Source organism: Panthera leo, chromosome D4, assembly GCF_018350215.1.
Source record: "Panthera leo isolate Ple1 chromosome D4, P.leo_Ple1_pat1.1, whole genome shotgun sequence".
In the NCBI taxonomy this organism is placed as follows: Eukaryota; Metazoa; Chordata; class Mammalia; order Carnivora; family Felidae; genus Panthera; species Panthera leo.
Window position 1 is genome coordinate 41,728,853 of NC_056691.1, and position 22,013 is coordinate 41,750,865.

Here is a 22,013-nt window from a genome sequence, read left to right on the forward strand (position 1 = left end):
TTATCTGCTAAGATTTTAATTACTGACAAGTAAAGAATATAAAAAATGTAACCTTGAACTACATCTTCTCCCTTCTCACCTTCCATGTAGATTTTCACTCAGAGCCCTTAAAATAGACAAAGGGAGAAAAAAAAAACAGTCGTAATTTGAAAATACATGGGACCCTGAAAAATAAATAATCAATCTCGCTGATTTAAAGCTTTTAAAGAAAGTGATCAGTTTTCTTTGGGTGAGTCTAGAGTGGAAGAAGTGGAGAGAAAGAATGTTATAGGAGCACCTATATAGGGGCGTCCATCTTCAGCTCAGGTCATGATCTTGTGGTTTGTGAGTTCGAGCCCCGCATCGGGCTCTGTGCTGGCAGCTTAGAGCCTGGAGCCTGCTTCGGATTCTGTGTCTCCCTCTCTCTCTACCCCTCCCCCACTCGGGCTCTGTCTCTCTGCCTCTCAAAAATAAATAAACATAATTTTAAAAAATAAAAAGAATGCTATAAAACTGTCACCTAGAGAATGATCCCTTCCTTTGCAGTGATTTTTATACCAGGACTCATGGTCCAGTCAGCTTGTTAAATGCCATTTTGGAAAATAGAATAAGGTGCCTTTGAAAGTGTGGAATACGGTCAATTAGCAGTGAGTTAAGCACTATAAGTTTTCAAATTTAGTGAAAGAGTTAGGCACTTTTAGAAATAAGGAAGAAAAGACTGAGTGATGGATTTCTGTATACAAAGGCATACTGCTCAGGAAAAAGCTAAGAAATCACCCACAGAAAACACAATTTAGGGAGAAAGATTATAAGAAAAATACTAAATATCCTAATGGGTAGAGTGCATGTCTCTACAGGTACCCAATGTAGAAACATTGGCTTGAAGTACTGAACGCAAATTGAGATTGGGTCTTTAAATACAGAGTGAGTTAGGTGATTTGGAAGGACAGTTTCCTGGAATTGCATAACAATGAGGTAAAAGTTGAGTCTTGAGTTACATCGTTAAAATTATATGCCTTTGTAAGTGACTTCATGTTCTGTGGTTGAATGTAACAGTTACTCTCTATATACTCATTCAACAAAACATTCATTGGACATGTACTAGGTGCTGAGCACTAGGCTGGGCTTGGGATATGAAGGTGAATGGGAGTGTAGGGAAGGACATTTGCTCCTCTACCCATCTTAGCTTCTCAACTGGGGCTCTGTAACAAAAAGATTAATAAGAGAAAAGCATATACATTCATTTAATGTAAGTTTTATGTGACACAGGAGTTCTCATAAAGAAATGAAGACCCAAAGAAATGCAAAGCCTAAGTACCTATATATTAAGTTGGACCAAGAGAGGCAATTGTGGAAAAGTAACTAAAATATATGGAAAGACTAAAGAAAAGGGTATTTTAATAAGGTCTGTTTGTACAGAATTCTCTCTACCTTAGCTCTTCATTTCTGGTGATGAGAATGTGTCTTTCCTCTTGGCATAGGGAAGGCATCTTTCATATAAGATTTTTATCTTTTGCTTTCAGGAAGAAAGGGTAAGTCAATATCTCTCTTGTACCGCTATTTTTCAAGTGTCTTTAGCTTAAAGTAATCCTTATGGTCAAGGGCATATTTTGAGGTGGCAGATTCTGCCCCCTGAAGGGAAAATGACATACAAAGCCGTAATGGAAAGACAGGATGGTAAAATGCTATAGAGTGTCAGCACGGCACTGAAAGAGAATCCTTACCCAGAATAAGCTATGTGGATGCATGCGTGAAGGGATGTTATTTGGAAGACTTCAGTTATCATGCTAGGCAGAGCGGTGTGGGATGAGTAGGGGTCGGCCAGGCTGGCAGTAGGTGTGGGTGGTAGTGGAGGTGGTGAGCAGAAGCCAAGTGAAAAGGCACAAAGGTGAGAAACAATGTGTTAGCAGTATGAGCTTAGAACCACAAGCAGTCTACAGCTTTTGGAGGATGGACTGTCAGGTAGACCCTGATGGGATGTGGTCTTTAGAGGGGAAGCAGAGTTGATTGGAGGCATGGAGATATGGAGGCATTTCAAACAAGGATGGGGTTGTAGGGGTGGTCCTGCTGAAGATTTTCATGCTAGAGAGTTCACTTTGGCTGTGCTACTGAGGATAGGTTTGGATAGGACTCATTAGGGGCTGGTACCCAGATGTAGGGAGAGATGGTGAGGGCCTAAAGAAGACAGTGCCAGGGGCACCTAGGTGACTCAGTCGGTTGAGGGTCTGACTCTTGATTTGACTCAGGTCGTAATCTCACAGTTCCTGGGTTTGAGCCCTGCATCCAGCTCTGTGCTGAAGGCATGGGGCCTGCTTGGGATTCTCTCTCTTCCTCTCTCTCTGCCCCTCCCCCACCTCAACATAAATAAATTAAAAGAAAAAAAGAAGACAGTGCCAGTAGGAAGCAAAACTAGCAAGACCTAGTAAAAGTTAGATGTAGGAGCTGGGTGTGGGGAAAAAGAGGATAAAACAGAATATGACCCCCAGGTTTTAAGTTAGGTGACTGGGTATTTATGGTCCCACCAACTAAGTTAACGAATACAGAAAAAGGAACATGTAGGTTTTGGTCAGGGTCCCCACAGGAAACAGGAATCATACTCAGGTTGGGCAATGTGAGGATGGTTTAGTAATTAAGTTACTTACAAAAATATGAGCAGAGTGTAAAGACCCAAAGAATAAACTATCCCCTTGGGACTAATAATAGTGGGGTGGAAGAAGGAATGCTGTGACAAACCCAAAACCTGGAGGGAAAGGCCAGTGGAACCTGGATACAGGGCAATCTGACAACTATGACCACAGTCAAGAAACAAGGGAAGCACTTGGTTAGTTGCAGCCCTGCAGGGAGGTAAAGGGAGAGAGCTAAACATTGATGTCATTTGGAGCTGTCCCTCTGATCTGTTGGGATCTCCCGTTGGCCAAACCTGACTAGAAGTGGAAGCAGAGGGCAAGAAGGCCCATCTGTGTAGACAAGTGGGGTTTTGGGTTTGTGAGGGCTATCTAGAAGCTGTATAGCATAGAGCAGGGAGAGAATGGACTTGGAGGGACTGTACTTGTGTCTGGTATTCACCACTTACTAGATGTGTGAGCATGGACATATTTAACTTCTCTGTGCTTTAGTTTCCTCATCTGTAAAAGGTTAATAATAATACCAATCCCACAGAGATGCTGTAGGTTATAGAAGACTTGATACAGGTAAAGTATTTAGAATGGTGTCTGGCACATAGAAAGCCATAAATATAAATGTCTGCTGTTATTACCTGTTACCCAAATGGAAATGCCAAGCCAGCAGGTCAGGGGAAAAGGGAGATTAGATTCAGATGGTTTGAGATAAGTTCTAATACTGAATGAGATCACCTAGAGAGAGTGCCTAGAGTAGCACTGTCCAGTAGAAATGTATTTTTAAATACATACGTAATTTTAAATTCTGAAGTAAAAGGAAGAAAAGAAGGACCAATGACATTTTTAAAAAGCAAAAGAGAAACAGTTGAAATTAATTGGATAATATAGTTTACTTAACCCAACATATGCAAAATGTTAGCATTTCAGTATGTATTCAATATAAAAAAATAATGAGATACTTTACTTTTTTCTTGTACTATGTGTTTGAAATTTAGCATATATTTTCTTCTTACAGCACATTTCAAATGCTCAAGAGCCACATGTGTCAGTGGCTCCTGTATAGTGCTGGGCTAGAGTCTGAAAAGCAAAAAACGAAAAACAAAACAAAAAAACCCCAGGAAAGGTCTCTGAAACACACTCATAATTAAGGCTCTGGGCAGGACAAAGAATCCTGAATGAAAAAGGAAAGGTTTTAAGAATCAGAAGAGCATGATGCTGTAGACATCCAGGTCATACAGGGTTTTTAGTAGTTTTCCAGATATAGCAGTCAGTCCTGTAAGAGCAGGTCTGTAAAATGCCCACTGAATTTGGCAAATGGAAGGTTGCTGGTGACCTTGGAAGAAATTGTTTTCATAAGAAAAATGGTAGCCAGAAGATGGATAGGAATGAGTTGTATGTTGTGCTGCAGGGAGAGCTGAGGTCATGGGAAATTTCAGAAATTATTAAGGAGGAAGAGCATACAGCAAAGCTTCTCAGATCTTCAAGGAAGGACAAGTTCAGAAGTGTCATAATCACTCGCACACTCACTCTCTCACTTCCTCACTCTCTATCCCTTTTTCTGGACCTCACTTCTGTTGCAGTATCCTTTTTACCAATATCCTTGCCACTACTCTTATTGTCTTATCCACCTCCTTTACACTTGTACTGGAGAGATCAGGTTAGATCACACGGATCATTACTGCTGGAAATTTTTTTCTGTCTAGCAAATTTTTTATAGCAGCCAACTTATACACTTGTTCTTTACTCATAGACATTCATTTCCCTCTTTCTCCTTTCCACAAGCCTCTTATTTCCACATGGAGGTCCCTGTGATTCTACAGATGAAGCATGTGACCTAAGCCATTCCATCTCCTTTGACACAGAGGTTGCTTCCTATGCAATATTTGACCTAACCCTAACAATTAGAAGGAATCTAAAGTTCTACTTGTAATGTTAGATCAAGGGTGTTCTCTCTGCCTCTCGGGGGTGTGGCATGCAGATATGAGACCTAGAATTATTATAGTTGTACTTGCTCCATGAGGAAATGCAATACGAGGATAAAGTGAGCACAGGGAGGAGCAGAGCCAAGAGAATCACAGATAAATGAAGCCAGAGCCCTAGCGTGATAAGAAACTTATTAAAGCTATGCCTACAATCTTTTTTTGCCTACAGTGGCTTTTTTGGGGGGAGAGTTTTGTTATGTGAACCAATAAGTTAACTTTTATTGTTCAAACCAGCTTGAATTGCATTTTATATAGCTTGCAACCAGAAATATCTATTCCAAAGCTTGCTGTGTGCCAGTATTTGTGCTAGAGTCTTGAGGTCATTTCACTACTTAAAACTCTTAAACGATTCTCCTTGTCTGTAGTGATGTTGATAATTAGTATAATCACACACATGACAAAAATCTAAGCTTCTTCTTAAGGAGTTTCAAGGTCAACATGCCCTCCATAATATATAGCATCGCCTACTTGTTCAGATACATTCCCCTGTGGCACATCATCCTCTGATAGTAATGAACTATTAATAATTCTCCAAACGTGTTATGTAGCCCCTCATTATTTGAAATTCCCCCAATTCTGATATGATAAACATGTCTCATTTCCTTGAATCTGAGTGACCTTATGACTATGTTGACCAAGAGATTATAGCAGAATGATGCTTAAAACCAGATCATAAGAGTTGTGCAGCTTACTGCAGGTTTTCCTGGAATACTCACTCTCTAGAGGCTTCCTTCCCATACTGTGAGAATCCAAACCCACATGGAGAGGTCATGTGTAGATCCTCCTATGCATAGTCCCAGGTGAGTCCAGGCTTAGAGTCATCCTGACCCAAGCACCAGAGCATGAGTGAAGCTACCTTCAGATGACTCCAGTCCTCTGGCATTTGAGCCACTCGCAGACATTTATAGGCTTCTCCAGTGTTTCTAGATGAAGCCCAAGACCTTATGGAGCTGAGATAAGCTGTTCTTCCTGCTCTGTCCTCTCTGAATTCTTATTTCACAGGCCAATGAACATAATAAAATGGTGGTTATTTTACACTACTACGTTTGGGATCCTTTGTTACATACCAGCAGATAATTAGAACAGATTTTGGACTTCTAGTAGTTAGAATTTGCCTCTCTGTGGCAGTAATACCCTTTCTCTTGTTGCCTGAGAAAATCCTCATCTCTACCACCTCTCTGAAGCCTTCCTCAACAGGCTTGTATGTTCTGTCTTCTGTGTTCTTATAAGCCCCAGCTTATAAACTGTCTTGAAGAATTTTAATTGTTTGTGTCCTGTTTCTGCACTGGAGTATAAACTCCTTGAAGGTAGGAGTATGTCTCTTTGGCTTTCTATCCTTGGGATCAGATTACAATAACTACCACATAGTAGATGTCTAATAAGTGCAATACAATGATTTTGTTGTTGTTGTTAGAAGTGTTTCAGAGGCCAAGTGAAGCACTGTGAAGGGTCTGAGATTTTACCCTGTAAGTTGGATAAATACCCAGTTCTTCCCTCCTGTGTTTCTCCTTTAATCTCACACTGCTTTTCTCTCACAACACTTCTGACACCAAATGTGTAGGGATTTTTCTCCACAGCTAGCAGTTCTCTGCAACACAAGTTGGGGATCCTAGAATTTAACTGAATTTTGACACGAAGTGGAAATAGCATCAGATCCCACAGGTTAAGGCTCAGTGCCATGAGACCACCGCCCACTTGAGATGCCGGTTGCAAGTAGTAGGTCTCCAGCTCACCCACAACTTCTATCTGACTTCACTATAGATTGGAGGTTCCCAGGACCTCTTCTCCCTTTGGTTTGGTTTGCTGGAATTGCTCACAGAATTCAGGGAAATAGTTAAGTTTACCAGTTTATTAAAAGATATGATAAGTGGACACAGATAAATAGCCAATGAAGAGATACATAGGGGAAAAATCTAGGAGGGTCCTGGGCACAGGAATTTCTGTCCCCAAGGAGTTGGAGTATGTCACTTCCTGGTATATAGATATATTCACCAACCTGACAGCTCCCTGAACTCCATGCTATTGGGATTTTGTGGAGGGTTTCTCGTGTAGGCATGATCAATTATTAATTCCTTACTAGCCCTTCTCCCCTATCAGCAGAATGGAGGGTGAGACTGAAAATTCCAGGCTTCTAATCATGGCTTGGTCTTTCTGGTGACCAGAAGCCACAAGGATAGCCAGAGTACCCTAATTTTATTCTAATAAAAAAAGGATGCTTCTAGTGCTCTTATCACTTAGGAAATTACAAAGGTTTTAGGAGTTTTGTGTCAGAGTACAAGGGTAATGACCAATACATTTTTTTTCTGTTCTCTCTCACCCTACATATAATCTAATAAGTTAGCCTGACACAATTTCATGGATATTGGCAAAAGACATGAGTCTTCTTGATCAAAGACAGAAGAATATGTTATTCATGAAAATAGCAGTAGCTAGATTGTTAGCATTTCTGCCCATTCCCCAAGGGCCAGTTCCTACTAGGTGATGCACATAGGGCCAGGTGATGCCTGAGCATGCAGTACACTGCATTATAGGAGAGGAACCCCGAGCCTGGGGAATCTGAATCTTTTATAAAGGTCAGTAAACCTACCTGACCTTTGCCCCAGAGAGAGACATTATCTTGATTATACTAGACAGTAAACAAACCTGCCCTCTGCTGTGGAGGAAGAGACAATGTCTTCCAAGGCTGTCTGCTCAAACATCCTTGAACAGATAGTTTGAAACAAAGGGAATCGTTGTGCTGGCAGGATGAGCAGAAATGTAAGAAACCCATGGATTTTTGTCTCTCAAAAAACTCAGAAGAGATATCAGCTATACTAGTTATTTTTCAGGTCATTAAAATCTTCAAAGAGGAGGTGATACTTAAGCTGAGACTTGAAATGTCTAAGTAGACCTTTACAAGGCAGATTGTATTAGTAGGACATTTCATGAAGCAGGAACAATTTGAACAAAAGTGTGGAGGAATGATGACTTTGGAAAATTGAAGATGGTTTGACATGGATACATTGTAAGGCATAAGGGAAGAAGGGGTCTAATGTGAGATGGATGAAGAGGTAAGCCAGAGGCAGCTCACAGAACGTCCTCTATGCCATGCTGACAGATGTATCCTTTATCCTATAATCGACAGGGAGCCAGTGAAGTTTGTAAGCAACTGGGGCATGTGATCAGATTTCTTTTTAGAAAGATACATGTAGCTGAGATGGAAAGGGCATTCTAGGCAAAAAGAACAGCATGGATATAATGGAGACATTGAAGTGCCAGCAAATTGAGGGAACTGTAGCAGATCTCTGATAGTCAATGCAACACTCATCAAGGTGAATATTTATTAAGAGTGATTTAACAGCTTTCAATCAGTTACCAGGTACCAATTGTTAAGCTGGACCATAACCTGGGGAAGTCTAGGGCTATGCCATGTTAAATTAGGCTAAGCTAATTTATGTCTGAATAATCCATAGTGAAAGAAGAGATTCGAGTTAGCAATTAGGTGTTCTCTTAACTGTCTACTTTGATTGACTGTGATGGGCCACCTGGAACGTGGTGTTAAGAAGTATTTTCAGCCAAATTCTGGGCTCGGTGGAAAAGAGGAAAATACTGACTTTTGCCTTCTATGGGCAAAACAATGGTGGAGTAACAATACATTTGCTAACAGTAGGCTGGGGGCAAGGTTTGGTCAAAGCTTATTACTGACAAATAGAAACCTATATATACAAAGGTCGAGCCCTGTGGCAGGAGTAGTTCTATAACCATGGGAAGAGGATGAGGTAAGTGAGATTGGAGGAGTACACAGACAAGAGGGAAACAGGGGCACTTAGGGTTTCAAATCCAAGGTTTATTAACCAAAATATGAGATAAAGGAGGCAACAGCCAGGTTGGGGATGGAGATGCTGTCAGATTATACCAAAGGGGTGAGTTATCAGTGAAAGAGTTATTTGAATGCAGTGACTTGGGTCATGTTGTTCCAGACCCAGCAATTTGGTCCTGGAACTTGATGGTAATGGATACAAAGGTGACACAAGACAAGGATGTCATGGTCAGTACATAAGGAGACAGAGAGTGTGTCTCTCTTGGTTCAGGGTTCTCCAGCTTTTCTTGAGAGTAAGCATTTTCATAATTTGAGTTTGCAGTATTATTTAATAATATTTAATTCTGTTATGGAGGATAAGAAAAACAAATGGGATGGATGAAATTCAAAGTGTGTCAAATGGCTTGCAAGATGTAGATAAAATTAATTAGACGGGTTAAGTATAGATAGTAAGTTATCTATAAGACATATTAAAAATAGATACAATAGAGGCACCTCGGTGGCTCAGTTGGTTAAGTGTCCGGCTCTTGGTTTTAGATCAGGTGATGCTCTCATGGTTTGTGAGTTCAAGCCCCACGTTGGGCTCCATGCTGACAGTGTAGAGCCTGCTTGGAATTCTCTCTCTGCCCCTCCTCCGCTCCCTCTCCACCCCCCGCTCTCAAAACTAAACTTTTAAAAAAATAGAATAGTTGGAATATACAATAAAAAGGATAGAACAAAAAAAGTTTTACACACACACACACACACACGAAAGGTTAAAAAAAGGACCAAGAAACATAAAATATTCACGATATGCTAAATAAATATGAGGCATGTGAAGCACTCAATATTCAATACTTAGCACTCAATATTGAAGCACTCAGTATTAAATGGGCCACTCGTTGATGATATCGTTCTGATTCTACATCACCTCTGCTCAACAAAGTTTGCTCAGCAGGCTAGTTGGTACGCTATATTCTTTTTCTTACATCACTCAGGCATGTGTTTGTCCTAGTCACCTTCCATCTTCTAAGCCCCTTTGCTTAAACTTGACACTGATCCTAAAACTATGCCATCAGTGAAGAAGGCCGATATGGCAGAAGGACAAGAAATATGAACACCATAACCCAGGATACATATAATGTGATCCTTCCATCCATTCAAAACTTTAAATATGTCCCTTCATTCTTCCTGGCTTACATAGAGTCTGATTAAAAATGTGCTGCACACGCTCTGGAAAGCAGTGTGGAGGTTCCTCAGAAAATTAAAAATAGACCTACCCTATGACCCAGCAATAGCACTGCTAGGAATTTATCCAAGGGATACAGGAGTACTGATGCATAGGGCACTTGTACCCCAATGTTTATAGCAGCACTCTCAACAATAGCCAAATTATGGGAAGAGCCTAAATGTCCATCAAGTGATGAATGGATAAAGAAATTGTGGTTTATATACACAATGGAATACTACGTGGCAATGAGGAAGAATGAAATATGGCCTTTTGTAGCAACGTGGATGGAACTGGAGAGTGTGATGCTAAGTGAAATAAGCCATACAGAGAAAGACAGATACCATATGGTTTCACTCTTATGTGGATCCCGAGAAACTTAACAGAAACCCATGGGGGAGGGGAAGGAAAAAAAAAAAGAGGTTAGAGTGGGAGAGAGCCAAAGCATAAGAGACTGTTAAAAACTGAGAACAAACTGAGGGTTGATGGGGGGTGGGAGGGAGGGGAGAGTGGGTGATGGGTATTGAGGAGGGCACCTTTTGGGATGAGCACTGGGTGTTGTATGGAAACCAATTTGACAATAAATTTCATATATTAAAAAAAAATGTGCTGCACAGTTGACCGTTGAACAACAGGGGTTTGAACTGCATGGCTCCATTTCTATGCAGATTTTTTTTCAATAAATAACTGTACAGTACCATAAGTGTATTCTCTATTACAATTTTTAATGTTTTATAATTTTTAAATGTTTATTTTTGAGAGAGAGAGCAAGCGTGTGTACAAGCAGGGGAGGGGGAGAGAGAGAGAGGGAGAGAGAGAATCCCAAGTAGGCTCTGCACTGTCAGCACAGAGCCCGACACATGGCTCAATCCCAGGAACCATGAGGTCATAAACTGAGCTGGGATCAAGAGTGGGACACTTAAAAGACTGAGCCACCCAGGCACCCCCCCCTTATAATTTTTTAAAATAACATTTTCTTTTCTCTAGTTTACTTTGTATTATTATTATTTCTTTTTATTTGAGAGAGAGAGAGAGAGAGAGCGCACATGTGCAAGCAGAGGAGCGAGCCAGAGAAAGAGAGAGAGAGAGAGAGAGAGAGAGAGAGAGAGAATCTTAAGCAGGCTCTACACTCAGCACAGAGCCTGACATGGGCTTGATCCCACAATCCTGGGATCATGACCTGAGCCAAAATCAAGAGTTGGATGTTCAACCAACTGAGCCACCCAGATGTCCCTACCTTACTTTATTGTAAAAATGCAGTATTTAATACAAATAACGTACAAAATATGTGTTTCTGTTGTTGATAAGGCTTCTAGTCAACAATAGGCTATTAATAGCTAAGTTTTGGGAGAACCAAAAGCTATACATGGATTTTCGACTACACAGAGGGGTCAGCGCCCCAAACTCCCATGTTGTCCAAAGGTCAATAGTACTATATATAATTCTTATGTAATGTTTTTTGCTCTGACTTTAAGATTTTCTCTTTATCTCTGGTTTTCAGAGTTTGAATATAATGTGTGTTCAGTATTGTATTTACCTTGTTTGGTGTTCCCTGAGCTTCTTGGATCTGTAGTTTGGTGTATTTTATTAATTTTGGAAAATTCTTCGCCATCATATCATTAAATATTTCTTTCGTCTGATTCTATCTTGTTCTCCTGGGATTCAAATTACAAGTGTGTTATACAATTTGATATTGACCCACAGTTCTTGGATGGTCTATTCTATTTTTTTCTGCTTTGTATTTCAGTTTGTGTAATTTCTATTCTCCTATCCTCAAGTTCACTGATTCTTTTCTTGGCTGTTTCACATCTACTCAGAAGCCTATCAAAGGAATTCTTCATCTCTGTTACTGTGTTTTTCATTTCTAGCATTTCATTTGATTGTTTTTTTATATCAAGCTAGAGCTTTTAACATATTACTTGTAGTTATTTTAAATTCTTTGTCTGACAGTTCCAATATCTGGGTCATATTTGCATTTACTAACTGCTTTGTTTTTTAACAAGAGTGTTGTTTTTGCTTGCTTCTTTGTGGAAAATTTTGATTGAAAGCTGAGCATCTTGTGTGGGAAATAGTATTCATGACTGAAAGTAGACGTGCCTCTTATTTTGCTAGCCCTTTATTGTGGGGGTGCTGAAACAGTTAGTTGGGAGTTGAGCCGGGTTTGTGTTTTATTGTTGCTGTGGTTACCTTTAGTGCACCTTCAGTACGGGTTTCAAATTTTTCTAGTTTATCTTATACTTAGGCTGGGGGCTGGTTTGCTGGAGTCTTTCCCACCCTCAGCTTTAGGTCTTCCCCTTGTGCCCACACCTTAGAGAGGGAACTTCCTCCATGCTATTGCCCTCCCCTTAGCAGTAGACTACTGTTACCAGTTACTCAGAGCTTGCTAGCCTGATGGTGGGGGTTGGGGAGTTGAGTCCTCAGGTTCAATCTCTGTCTTAGGGACTATGTTTCTGGGTCACAAGGTTTGGGATTTCTCAGTGCTCTTGCCCCTAACCCAGTGGTAGGGCAACACTTAAGGACCAAAACATTTTCCTGCCCCTCTCCTAAGAGCAGAAATTTGTTTGCTTGTCTGGGGTGCCCTGTAGGTGACAGGGTTTGTTACTCTTCTTCCATTGGCTTAGGGCTTTTATTTCTCAAGGGAAAGGGGACTAGGCTGGCTTTTGTGTCTTTCCAGCAGTGGCTGCTGTTCCCCTCTCCCAGGTCTGTACTTTCTCTGTCTCTCCTACCTCCAGTCTTTCCTGTGGGTACTGAGTGAGATTCTTAAAGAAAAGCCCACATGTGTATGCAAATGCCACTGGTCTCTGTGGCTCCTAGGGGTTGTATAATTTTTAAAATATTTTTATTCATTCATTCATTCATTCATTCATTCATTAGATTCCACACACAACTTGGGACTCAAATTCATGACCTCAAGTTCAAGAGTCGCATGCTCTACCAGCTGAGCCAGCCAGGTATGCTGGGATTATATAATTTTATACTAGCTCAACTCAACCTTTAGCAGTACAAAAAAATTTTTAGCTAAAATAAGTTCTTCTTACTAGATTGCATGGATGGAATCTCACATCTGCCCTGGGGAAGCAAGTGCTTGTGACCCATCTCTTCTTGGACATACCTGTTTTTTGTTAGATTTTGGGTTAGCTGGTTACCCTGCAGCCATAACCATCTGAAGCATTCAAGACGTGATTTTGCAGATTACCCATTTTTTTTTTCTGTTGTAAAGGTGGGAATGAGGCTCTTTCCAACTCTCTACATTCTGAGTGGAAGTTTTCATTATATCCTAAGGGTGTTACCCTACCCCAGTTCTTTCCCCTTGATTCTCATTGTATCTTTTAAATTGATTTAATAAAATATGAGGTTTGAACATTTTAATTTGATCTGTGAGCTTCTCTATTCCTCAACATCTATGAGACTTTGCCTGATAAAGTACTTCTAGGCTCTCACTGCATCAGTGTAATTTTCCACATACCAACTATTAGCTTTGTGTGGACAAGGCTCCTCTCTGTTGAAATTATTTCCTGAGGTACTGAGTTTTGCACTGGGGCATTTTTACTCTTGAGTTTATAGATGTATTGAAGAATAATACACTTTGCTACACTTTCACACATAAAACAATTCATCATTAAGACAATCTCTATAGTTGAGTGAGCCAGTTCCTTATAATAAATCTCATTATAGATAGGTAGATAGATAGATAGATAGATAGATAGATAGATAGATAATTTGTTCTATTTTTCTGTTTCTCTGGAGAACCCTGACTGACTATACAGTTATATACCCTGTATATAACTGTATAATATATTATTACATATAGGTTTAACTTTGATCTCTGTATCTACTCCTGTGACATAGCACATATCTCCAGTTAGACCAGAGCATCTTCCTTTATATTACCATGAACATTTGAGTGGAGCGTCCATTACTGTCACATTTCATACTAGTTGACAGATATAATTATATACTCTATGTTTGCATCTCCATTATTAAGTTGATTTTTGAAGGAAAGAGACTTCCCTTATTTGCCTTTTTTTATCGCTAGTATCTAAAATAGTCATTAAGAAATTCAGTGGGGATACCTGGCTGGCTCAGGCAGTACAGTGTGCGACTCTTGATCTTGAAGTTGTGAGTTTGATCCCCATGTTGGGTATAGAGATTACTTAAAAATAAAGTCGTATAAAAAACAGAAATTTAGTGAATGTTTACAAACTGACCCATATATAATATCTGCTATGAAAGTTGTTTTTTGGATCCTGTGGGATTGTGTATGTGACTGGTATCATAAACTGGAAAGTGCTTCTCAGATACTGGTTATTATTATAAATTAGCTTTGGTGGAAGGGCCAAGCTAATAATAATGACTTTTCATTTATATCAGTGATTCTGTGACAGAGTAATTATAACAGTAATCACTTTTATGCATTGAATGCTTCCATAGCACAATGCCTGGTATACAGTGCTTTTGGCTAAGGTTACCTGAGGTGTAGAGTCGCTTGCTCTTATAGCAAATCTCTGGGCCTTGAGTGTTGTATTCCTTGGCTCTGATCTTCGTATTCTGCCCAGATTTTGTCAACTCTCTTCCCCCTTCAAGGACTGAAGTCTGCTTTTGTTCTTCCAAGTGCTGCTGAAGTGAAGCTCTACCCAGGACTGACCATATAGAAACTGACTTCTCCAGTGCTGACATCCTCACTTATGTCCTGGCTACTGGACCAGAAACTGTTGAATGTTGGTATAAATTAAGATTAAACCAGGATTTTTTGGCAAAAATTGACAAGTTGATTCTAAAATTTATATGGAATTGCAAGGGACCCAGATTAGCCAAAACAATTTTAAAAGCAGCTAATAAAACTGGAAGACTCACACTTCTTGATTTCAAAATTTGCTATAAAGCTGTAGTTATTAAGACAGTGTGGTATTGGCATAAGGATAAACAATGAAATAGAATTGAGAGTCTAGAAAAAACTTACATTTATGGACTTGATTTTTGGTGAGAGTGCCAAGACAATTCAATGGAGAAAGAATAGTCTTTTCAACAAATAGTATTGGGACAGCAGGATATCCATATACAAATGAATGAAGTTGAACCCTTACCTCACACTTACAAAAAATTGGTTCAAAGTGAATCAAAGACATAAATGTAAGAGCTCAAACTATGAAATTATTAATAGAAAATATAGACATAAACCTTTGTGATCTTAGATTTAGGCAATGGTTTCTTAGATATGACACCAAAAGTACAAATGATAAGAGAAAAAAATTTTACAAATTGTACTTCATCAAAATTAAAACCTTTGTGTTTCAAAGGACACCATCAAAAAAGTGAAAAGGCCAAAAAAAAGTGAAAAGAAAAGTCACAGGAGGGAGGAAAATATTTATAAATCACATATCTACTAAAGGAATTATGTCTAGAATATATGAAGAACTCTTACAGCTCAACAGTTAAAACAAAAATAACCCAGACAAGAAATGGGCAAAAGAATAGACATTTCTTCAAAGAAGATATACAAATGGCCAATAAACATGAAATCATACACAAAATCATCTGTCATCAGAGAAATGCAAATTAAAACACAATAAGATACAATTTCACACCAACTAGGATGTCTATAATAAAAAAGGAAACAGCAGATGTTGGGGAGGATATGGAGAATTTGCAACAATCATTAAATTTCTGGTACATTTCTAAAATGGGGCAGCCATTTTAGAAAACATTTTGGCGCTTCCTCAAAATGTCAAACATAGATTTACCATAAGACACGGCCTTTGTATGCCTACGTATATACCCAAGAGAATTGAAAACTAAGTCTACATAAAAACTTGTACATGAATATTCATGGCATCATTATTAATAATAGCTCAAAAATGGAAACAACCCAAATGTGCACCAGCTACAGAATGGATAAACAAAATGTTGTAAATTCATGAAATGAAATATTATTCAGCAATAAAAAGGAATGAAGTATTGATACATGCTGCAACATGAATGGACCTTGAAAGCATTATGCTAAGTGAAAGAAGCGAGTCACAAAACGCAACATACTGTATGATCCCATTTGTATGAATTGTTCAGAATGAGCAAGTAGATAGAGACACAAATTAGATTAGTGATTGCTAAGGGCTGGTGGGAGAGGGAAATGGGGTGTGACTGCTAATTGATCTGAGGTTTCTTTTTAGGGTGATGAAAATGTTCTGGAATTAAATATCGGTGATGTTTACACAATTCTATGAATATACTAAAACCTACTGAATTGCATACATAAAAGGCTGAATTTTATATGAGAATTATATGTCAATAAAGCTATTAACAAAGAAAAAAAGATTATGCTGAGATTTCCTTTTATTCTTTGGGGCACTCAGATTTGTACTTCCATAAGAGTTAGTTCTGAAATTGTGTTCATTCACTATACTTTGCCTCACTCCCCCACTCCCCTACTGTCCAGACTTGATGCTGAGGTCCCTATGTACTTTATTGGCATGCTGAATCAGAATAGTTTAATGAAATATTATTTTTTCAATAAGCAACAGTATTTTCAGACTCCTGAAAGAAATACACACTATTAAGCTGCAGCAATATGTTTAAATCCATATCTATACATTTCAATATATTGATTACACAAGCATTTTTTTTGAGACCATCAATGTCACTAGGTCAGATAGCTGGAATAATTACGAGATGGACATGTAATAGTGTTTGCATAAAAAGTGAACCTATTTTTTAAAGATTTTATTTTGATCATTAAAATTCGCCTCACACTGCTACTTTACTATGATTGATTGCCCTGAAGAAATTTCTCTTTCAAGAAACAAACATAATATTAAACGAAGGAAGGTAACTTGTCTCTATTTGAAAGTCCTTCAAGTTGGCTTTTAAAATGAGACTGAATTTGTTCTCTTTCCCAGAACTGTGTACCCACCAGGAGACTTGGGGGTAAAGTATAATCATGGGGAATTCATTCTTGAAATGTCCTGCAATCTATCTCACTATTCAGCAGCCTTTATTTCAACAGAGATTATAATATCATGATTTTTCTACTTGAAAAATACAGTTTGAGTCAGAAATGAATGATACTGCATATCATCAGGCATATCTGGAAAGCTACAACCTGAACAGTGAACCTATTTAAAACCTATACTAGACTCCTAATTTCTCTTTTGGTCTTCTGAGGCCTGTTGCTAAATCCCGTTCTCCATTAAAAACACTAACCACACTCTCTACTTACCTGACAGACTGCAAAACAGTGGAGAATAAAAATTCTGCTTGGATATCATGTCTTCACTGTACATACAGCAGCCACACACACAATGATGGTCAGTAATGACTAAAATATGGCACTAAATACAATCCCCTCCATGTGAATTGAATTAATTGATTTATTAGGTGCAAAATAGCCAGGTGGATTTAAGCTCATTAAGAATTTGATTGCTAATTGCCGACAAGGGGGGATTTTTAAAAAAATGAGTAAGTTCAATAAGTGATCTACTTGTAGTACATACAAACTACAGGCTGCCTCTAGTAAGGAAAGCAATAATAAGAATGCAGTGGTAGTAAGTATAGTGTCTGAGTAGAAATAAAACAGACTATATTCTCTGCAATCCATGAATGTTTCTGGTTAGTGTCACCTCCTCTTAGTCGACACCCATAGGAAAACGAGGCAAGACACACAATAAAGAACATGTAAAGTTAGGAAGTATCCTCAGAAGATAAACATATGAACTGTGAAACAATAATAAGTCAGAATGACCTACCCTACTAACAGAATGACATGGACTACTCGAATATTTCATTATATATTTCTGTATTCATTCATTTATCTATCCTATACATTTGTTTACCCACCCATCTATCTAACCATTCATTCAAAGTTTGTTAAATATCATGTGTATTTTTATAATGTGCTTCTTGATACTATAATGATGTCAATATGCTAATAAAAGCACACCAGAATCATTTTTTTCCCAAACATTTGTTTAGTACTCATTATGTGCTATGCAGTGTGCTAAATACTTCACAAAGATAATCACCTTTAATCCTAGTAAAACTACAGATGACGAAATGGAAGCTTAGACATGTTATATGTCCAAGAACACAGATCTGGTAAGTAGTACAACTGGGATTGAAACACAAGCAGTTTGTCTCCAGGGCTGTCATACTCACTTATTCTCCTACACTGCCTTTCCATAAACCTTTTTTAATGGCTATATCATATTTCAGTGTTTTGTATGTCATTCCCCTATTTTGGGGTATCTAGGTTGGGGTTTTTTGGCTATTAAGTAAATATCGCTGTAGTGAGCATATTTGTATATTAATTTATTCACTTTTCTGATTATCTCTTGCCCATATGGAGAAACGTCAATGTGGATGCTTTGCCTATTTCTAAATTGGGTTGTCTTTTTGTCATTGAGTTGTAGAAGTTCTTTAATCTAGATGCAAATTCTTTATTGGATATATGGTTTGCAAATATTTTTTTCCCCATCCTACAGGTTGTCTTTCACCTTCGTGATAGTGTTTTTTTTGTTGTTTTTTTTTTTAAGAACTTCTAAGAGTTTGGAGTCTTACTTTAGGTCTTTGATGCCTTTTGAGTTAATTTTCTATATGATATGAGGCAACTCATTCTTTTATACGGGGCTAGCCAGTTATTCTAGTACGATTTTTGAAAGGATTATTCTTTCCCTATTGAGTCATCTTGCCATCCTGTCTAAAATCAATTGACCATAGATACATAGACTTATTTCTGGAAACCTCATTCTATTCCATTGATCTATATGTTTATCCTTATGTCAGTACCACTGTATCTTGATTACTTTGCTCTGTAGTAAGTTCTAAAATTGGAAAGTGTGAATTCTTCAACTTTGTTCTTTTTAAAGATTGTTTTGACTATTTTAGGTCTCTTGCCTTTCCATAGGAATTTCGGGATTAGCTTGGCAATTTATACAAAGAAGTCAGCTGTTATTCTGGTAGGTGTTGTGTTCAATCTGTAGGTCAATTTGGGGAATATTGCCAACTTAATAGTATTAAGTCTTCCAATATATGAACATGGACTGTTTTTCTGCTTATTAGGTCATCTTTCATTTCTTCCAACAATGTTTTTTTTTAATTTTTGAGTATAAATTTTGTAATTCTTTGGTTAAATTAATTCCTAACTATCTTATTCTTTGTGATGCTAATATAAATAGAATTGTTTTCTTAATTTCATTTTTGAACTGTAAGGTTTGCATATTGATCTTGTATCCTGTAACTTTGCTGAACACTTTTATTAGTTCTAATAGTTTTTAGTGGATTCTTTAGGATTTTCTATATATAAAATCACACCATCTGCAAATAGAGATAGCTTTACTTTTTCCTTTCCAGTCTGTACATGTTTTATTTTCATTTTCTTGCACAATTGTCTTGGCTAGAACCATCAGTACAATGTTGACTAAAGCTGGCAAAAGTGAATATCCTTGTCTTATTCCCAGTATTGGAGGGAAAGTATCCAGTCTTTCAACATTAAGTATGATGTAAGTTGTGGATTTTTTATAGATGCTCTTTATCATCTTGAGTAAGTTCTCTTCTATTCCTAGTTTATTGAGTGTCTTTATCACGAAAGAATTTAGAATTTGTCAAATGCTTTTTCTGTGTTTAATGAGATGATCATGTGGGTTTGTTTTTTAGACTGTTGATATGGTGTGTTACATTCATTGATTTTTGAATGTTAAACCAACATTGTATTCCTGCAGTAAATCCCACTTGGTTGTGGTGTATAATTCTTTTTATATGTTATTGGATTTGGTTTGCTAGTATTTTGTGGAGGATTTTTGTATCAATATTTATAAAAGAAGTTGGTTTTTGTCTCTTGTCTGGTTTTGGTATCAGGGTAATACTGGCCTTGTAGAGTGAGTTGGAAAGTATTCCCTCCTATTCTAATTTTCAGAAGAGTTCATAAAACATTGGTATTACTTCTTTAAATAGTTACCCATGAAGCCATCTGATTATTTCTTTCGATAGGAGATCTGGAAGTGGAATTACTGTGTCAAAGATACAGACATATACAAACCTTTTATTGAGCTAAATTGCAAGATTGGGAGTGCCAATTCATACTTCCACTAGCACTGCATAAGCTAGTACATTGTTTTGCTCATAGTAGACTCTCATGAAATGTATGTTGAATTGAATTTTATTGATAACTGGTTCTTCTCAACCCTGAAAAACAATATAGAGTAATATCTCAAATAATTGTTCTCAATACCAGTACTTGTTTTAAAATATTATATCTCTTATTTATAATAATTAAAGTTTTGTGGGTTTCCTATATTGATTTCAGGCCAATTTCAATTGCAATTAACTTTATATTCTCTAGATCCAGCTTATTTTATTTTGTTTTATTTTTTTTAATTTTTTACTTTATTTTTTAAGTAATCTCTATGCCCAACTTGGGGTTTGAACTCACAACGCTGAAATCAAGAGTTGCATGCTATAGCAACTGAGCCAGCCAGGCAACCAGCTTATTTTAGAGTTAAATAAGTAATAAATACCTATATCTGCCTCATACTTTTATACTGTAGAGTCTTTTTAGATACAATAGAGCTAAAGTGTAAACATTTACCTGATGCTTATCATATATAAGAAATTTCATATTTCCATCACAATTTGTCATGAGTATTCTGGATTCATTTCCCACTTGGATGAATTTATGTGCCTACTCCTATTCATTTTTTTTCTTAGCTTTATGGAGATGTAATTGACATGTAACATTGTGAAGGTTTAAGGTATACACGGTAGTGATTTAATGCCTATTTAAATTTAATCTTGATTGTATACTAAGAATTTTCTGACTGAGACACTTGAAATAAATATACAATGTGGATGTTAATTGTGGAATGTAGCAAATCTGAGCTATGTGTCTTGCCCATTAACCTTAGAGTTCATTCTTGTATTCATTGAGTTCATTCTTCATGTATTCTCTTGACTGTGAGAGACTCCTCCTCTTGGTGAAAGGTCTTGAAACTCATCACCCACTGTCCACTTAAGTACATTTTAAACCTGCCAGATCCAGGTCAGTGTTTTCCTTCTCTGGTGCTTGTTTCTTAAAGCACTAGGAAAGACAACTCATAATAATGTAAGACATATTCCATTCAGGTTGATCCCAGTCAAGGTTTAGACAATGAGTTAAATATATTCTTTAATCACCCTGGTTGCAGAAGCTTATATTACTTAAATGGCCTTCTAGGTACTAGTCATTGTAAGTCTTGCTTTATTACATTTGAGTATCTTATTTTCCTTCTCTTTTATTGCCTTTTACTTTAGTGGTTGTTTATGGCCCTGCTGGGCTCACTTGTTTCTTTATTTAAGAGTTCACTGGGTTTGTATCTGATCTTATCTTTAGTATCACCACCTTCCCACCTCTTGCTGGTTGATTTAATATTCACAGTGACATTATTTCCAACTCTCTTGTGAGTGAATTCACATTCAACTTAGAGCAAGATACTGCATGAATTATACACAAAACATTGCCAGTCTAAGTAGCATAAAAGGTTAAATTCTAGTTTTATTTCTTTTCTTGTGAATGGTTCCTTAACTCTTCCATCCCATTTCCGTGTGTGTGTGTGTGTGTGTGTGTGTGTGTGTGTGTGTATTTTAAAGTCTCCTAGGTGTTATAGAATTTACTAAACATACACAGTTTTCTTCTCTAAACTTCACTGTTCTTTAATTTTAGGTATTAAAGAAGCAGTTATTTCGTATTTATTTTCAAATATAATTATTTCTGAAGTCTATAGTTTCTCTCTCACATTCACTGAAAAGTTCATTGGAGATGTGGGCCCAAAACTTTACATCACATGTAGGTGATGTACCATTACAGATGTGCTTAGGGTATGTGTACTTCCCTTTTCTTAGCTAAGTTGTTTTGGTTGGCAGTAAGAGAAACTAACTGCTTAAGTAGTGAAGGGGATTAATTAGAAGGTTGTGGGAGTGTCTGAAAGTACCCAAAGACAGCTGGCTTGCCCAGGGACTAAAACAGGACCTGGAGAGCCACCAAGCATTCATTCATACAGGCATGACTGCTCTGCACTTCTTAGCTCTGCTTCTCTCTGTCCATTTCTAGGTCAGCTGTCTCTGGCTTTCAGGGTATATGATAGAAAGGCTCATCCCAAAGCTCCTGAATTTGCTGTATCTCATTTCTATTTCCAGATCTCTGTGAAAATAATTAGATTGGTCTCATTTGGATCAAGTATTCATCCTGGTTTATCTGTGACAGGAGTTCATAGCAGCCTGTGAGTAGAGATAGATGGAGTAGTTCTCAATAAAAAAAGTATCGCATAAGCTAGACACACACTCTTAGTGCTTGCTTGGTGTACCACTTAGGTGCTAATTCTTGAATTACAGAGAGCAGTCATTTAGTAAACAATAAGCCATAGCTGGTCTCCTTCAGAAATGTGTATAAGGTCGAGGCTTCATCC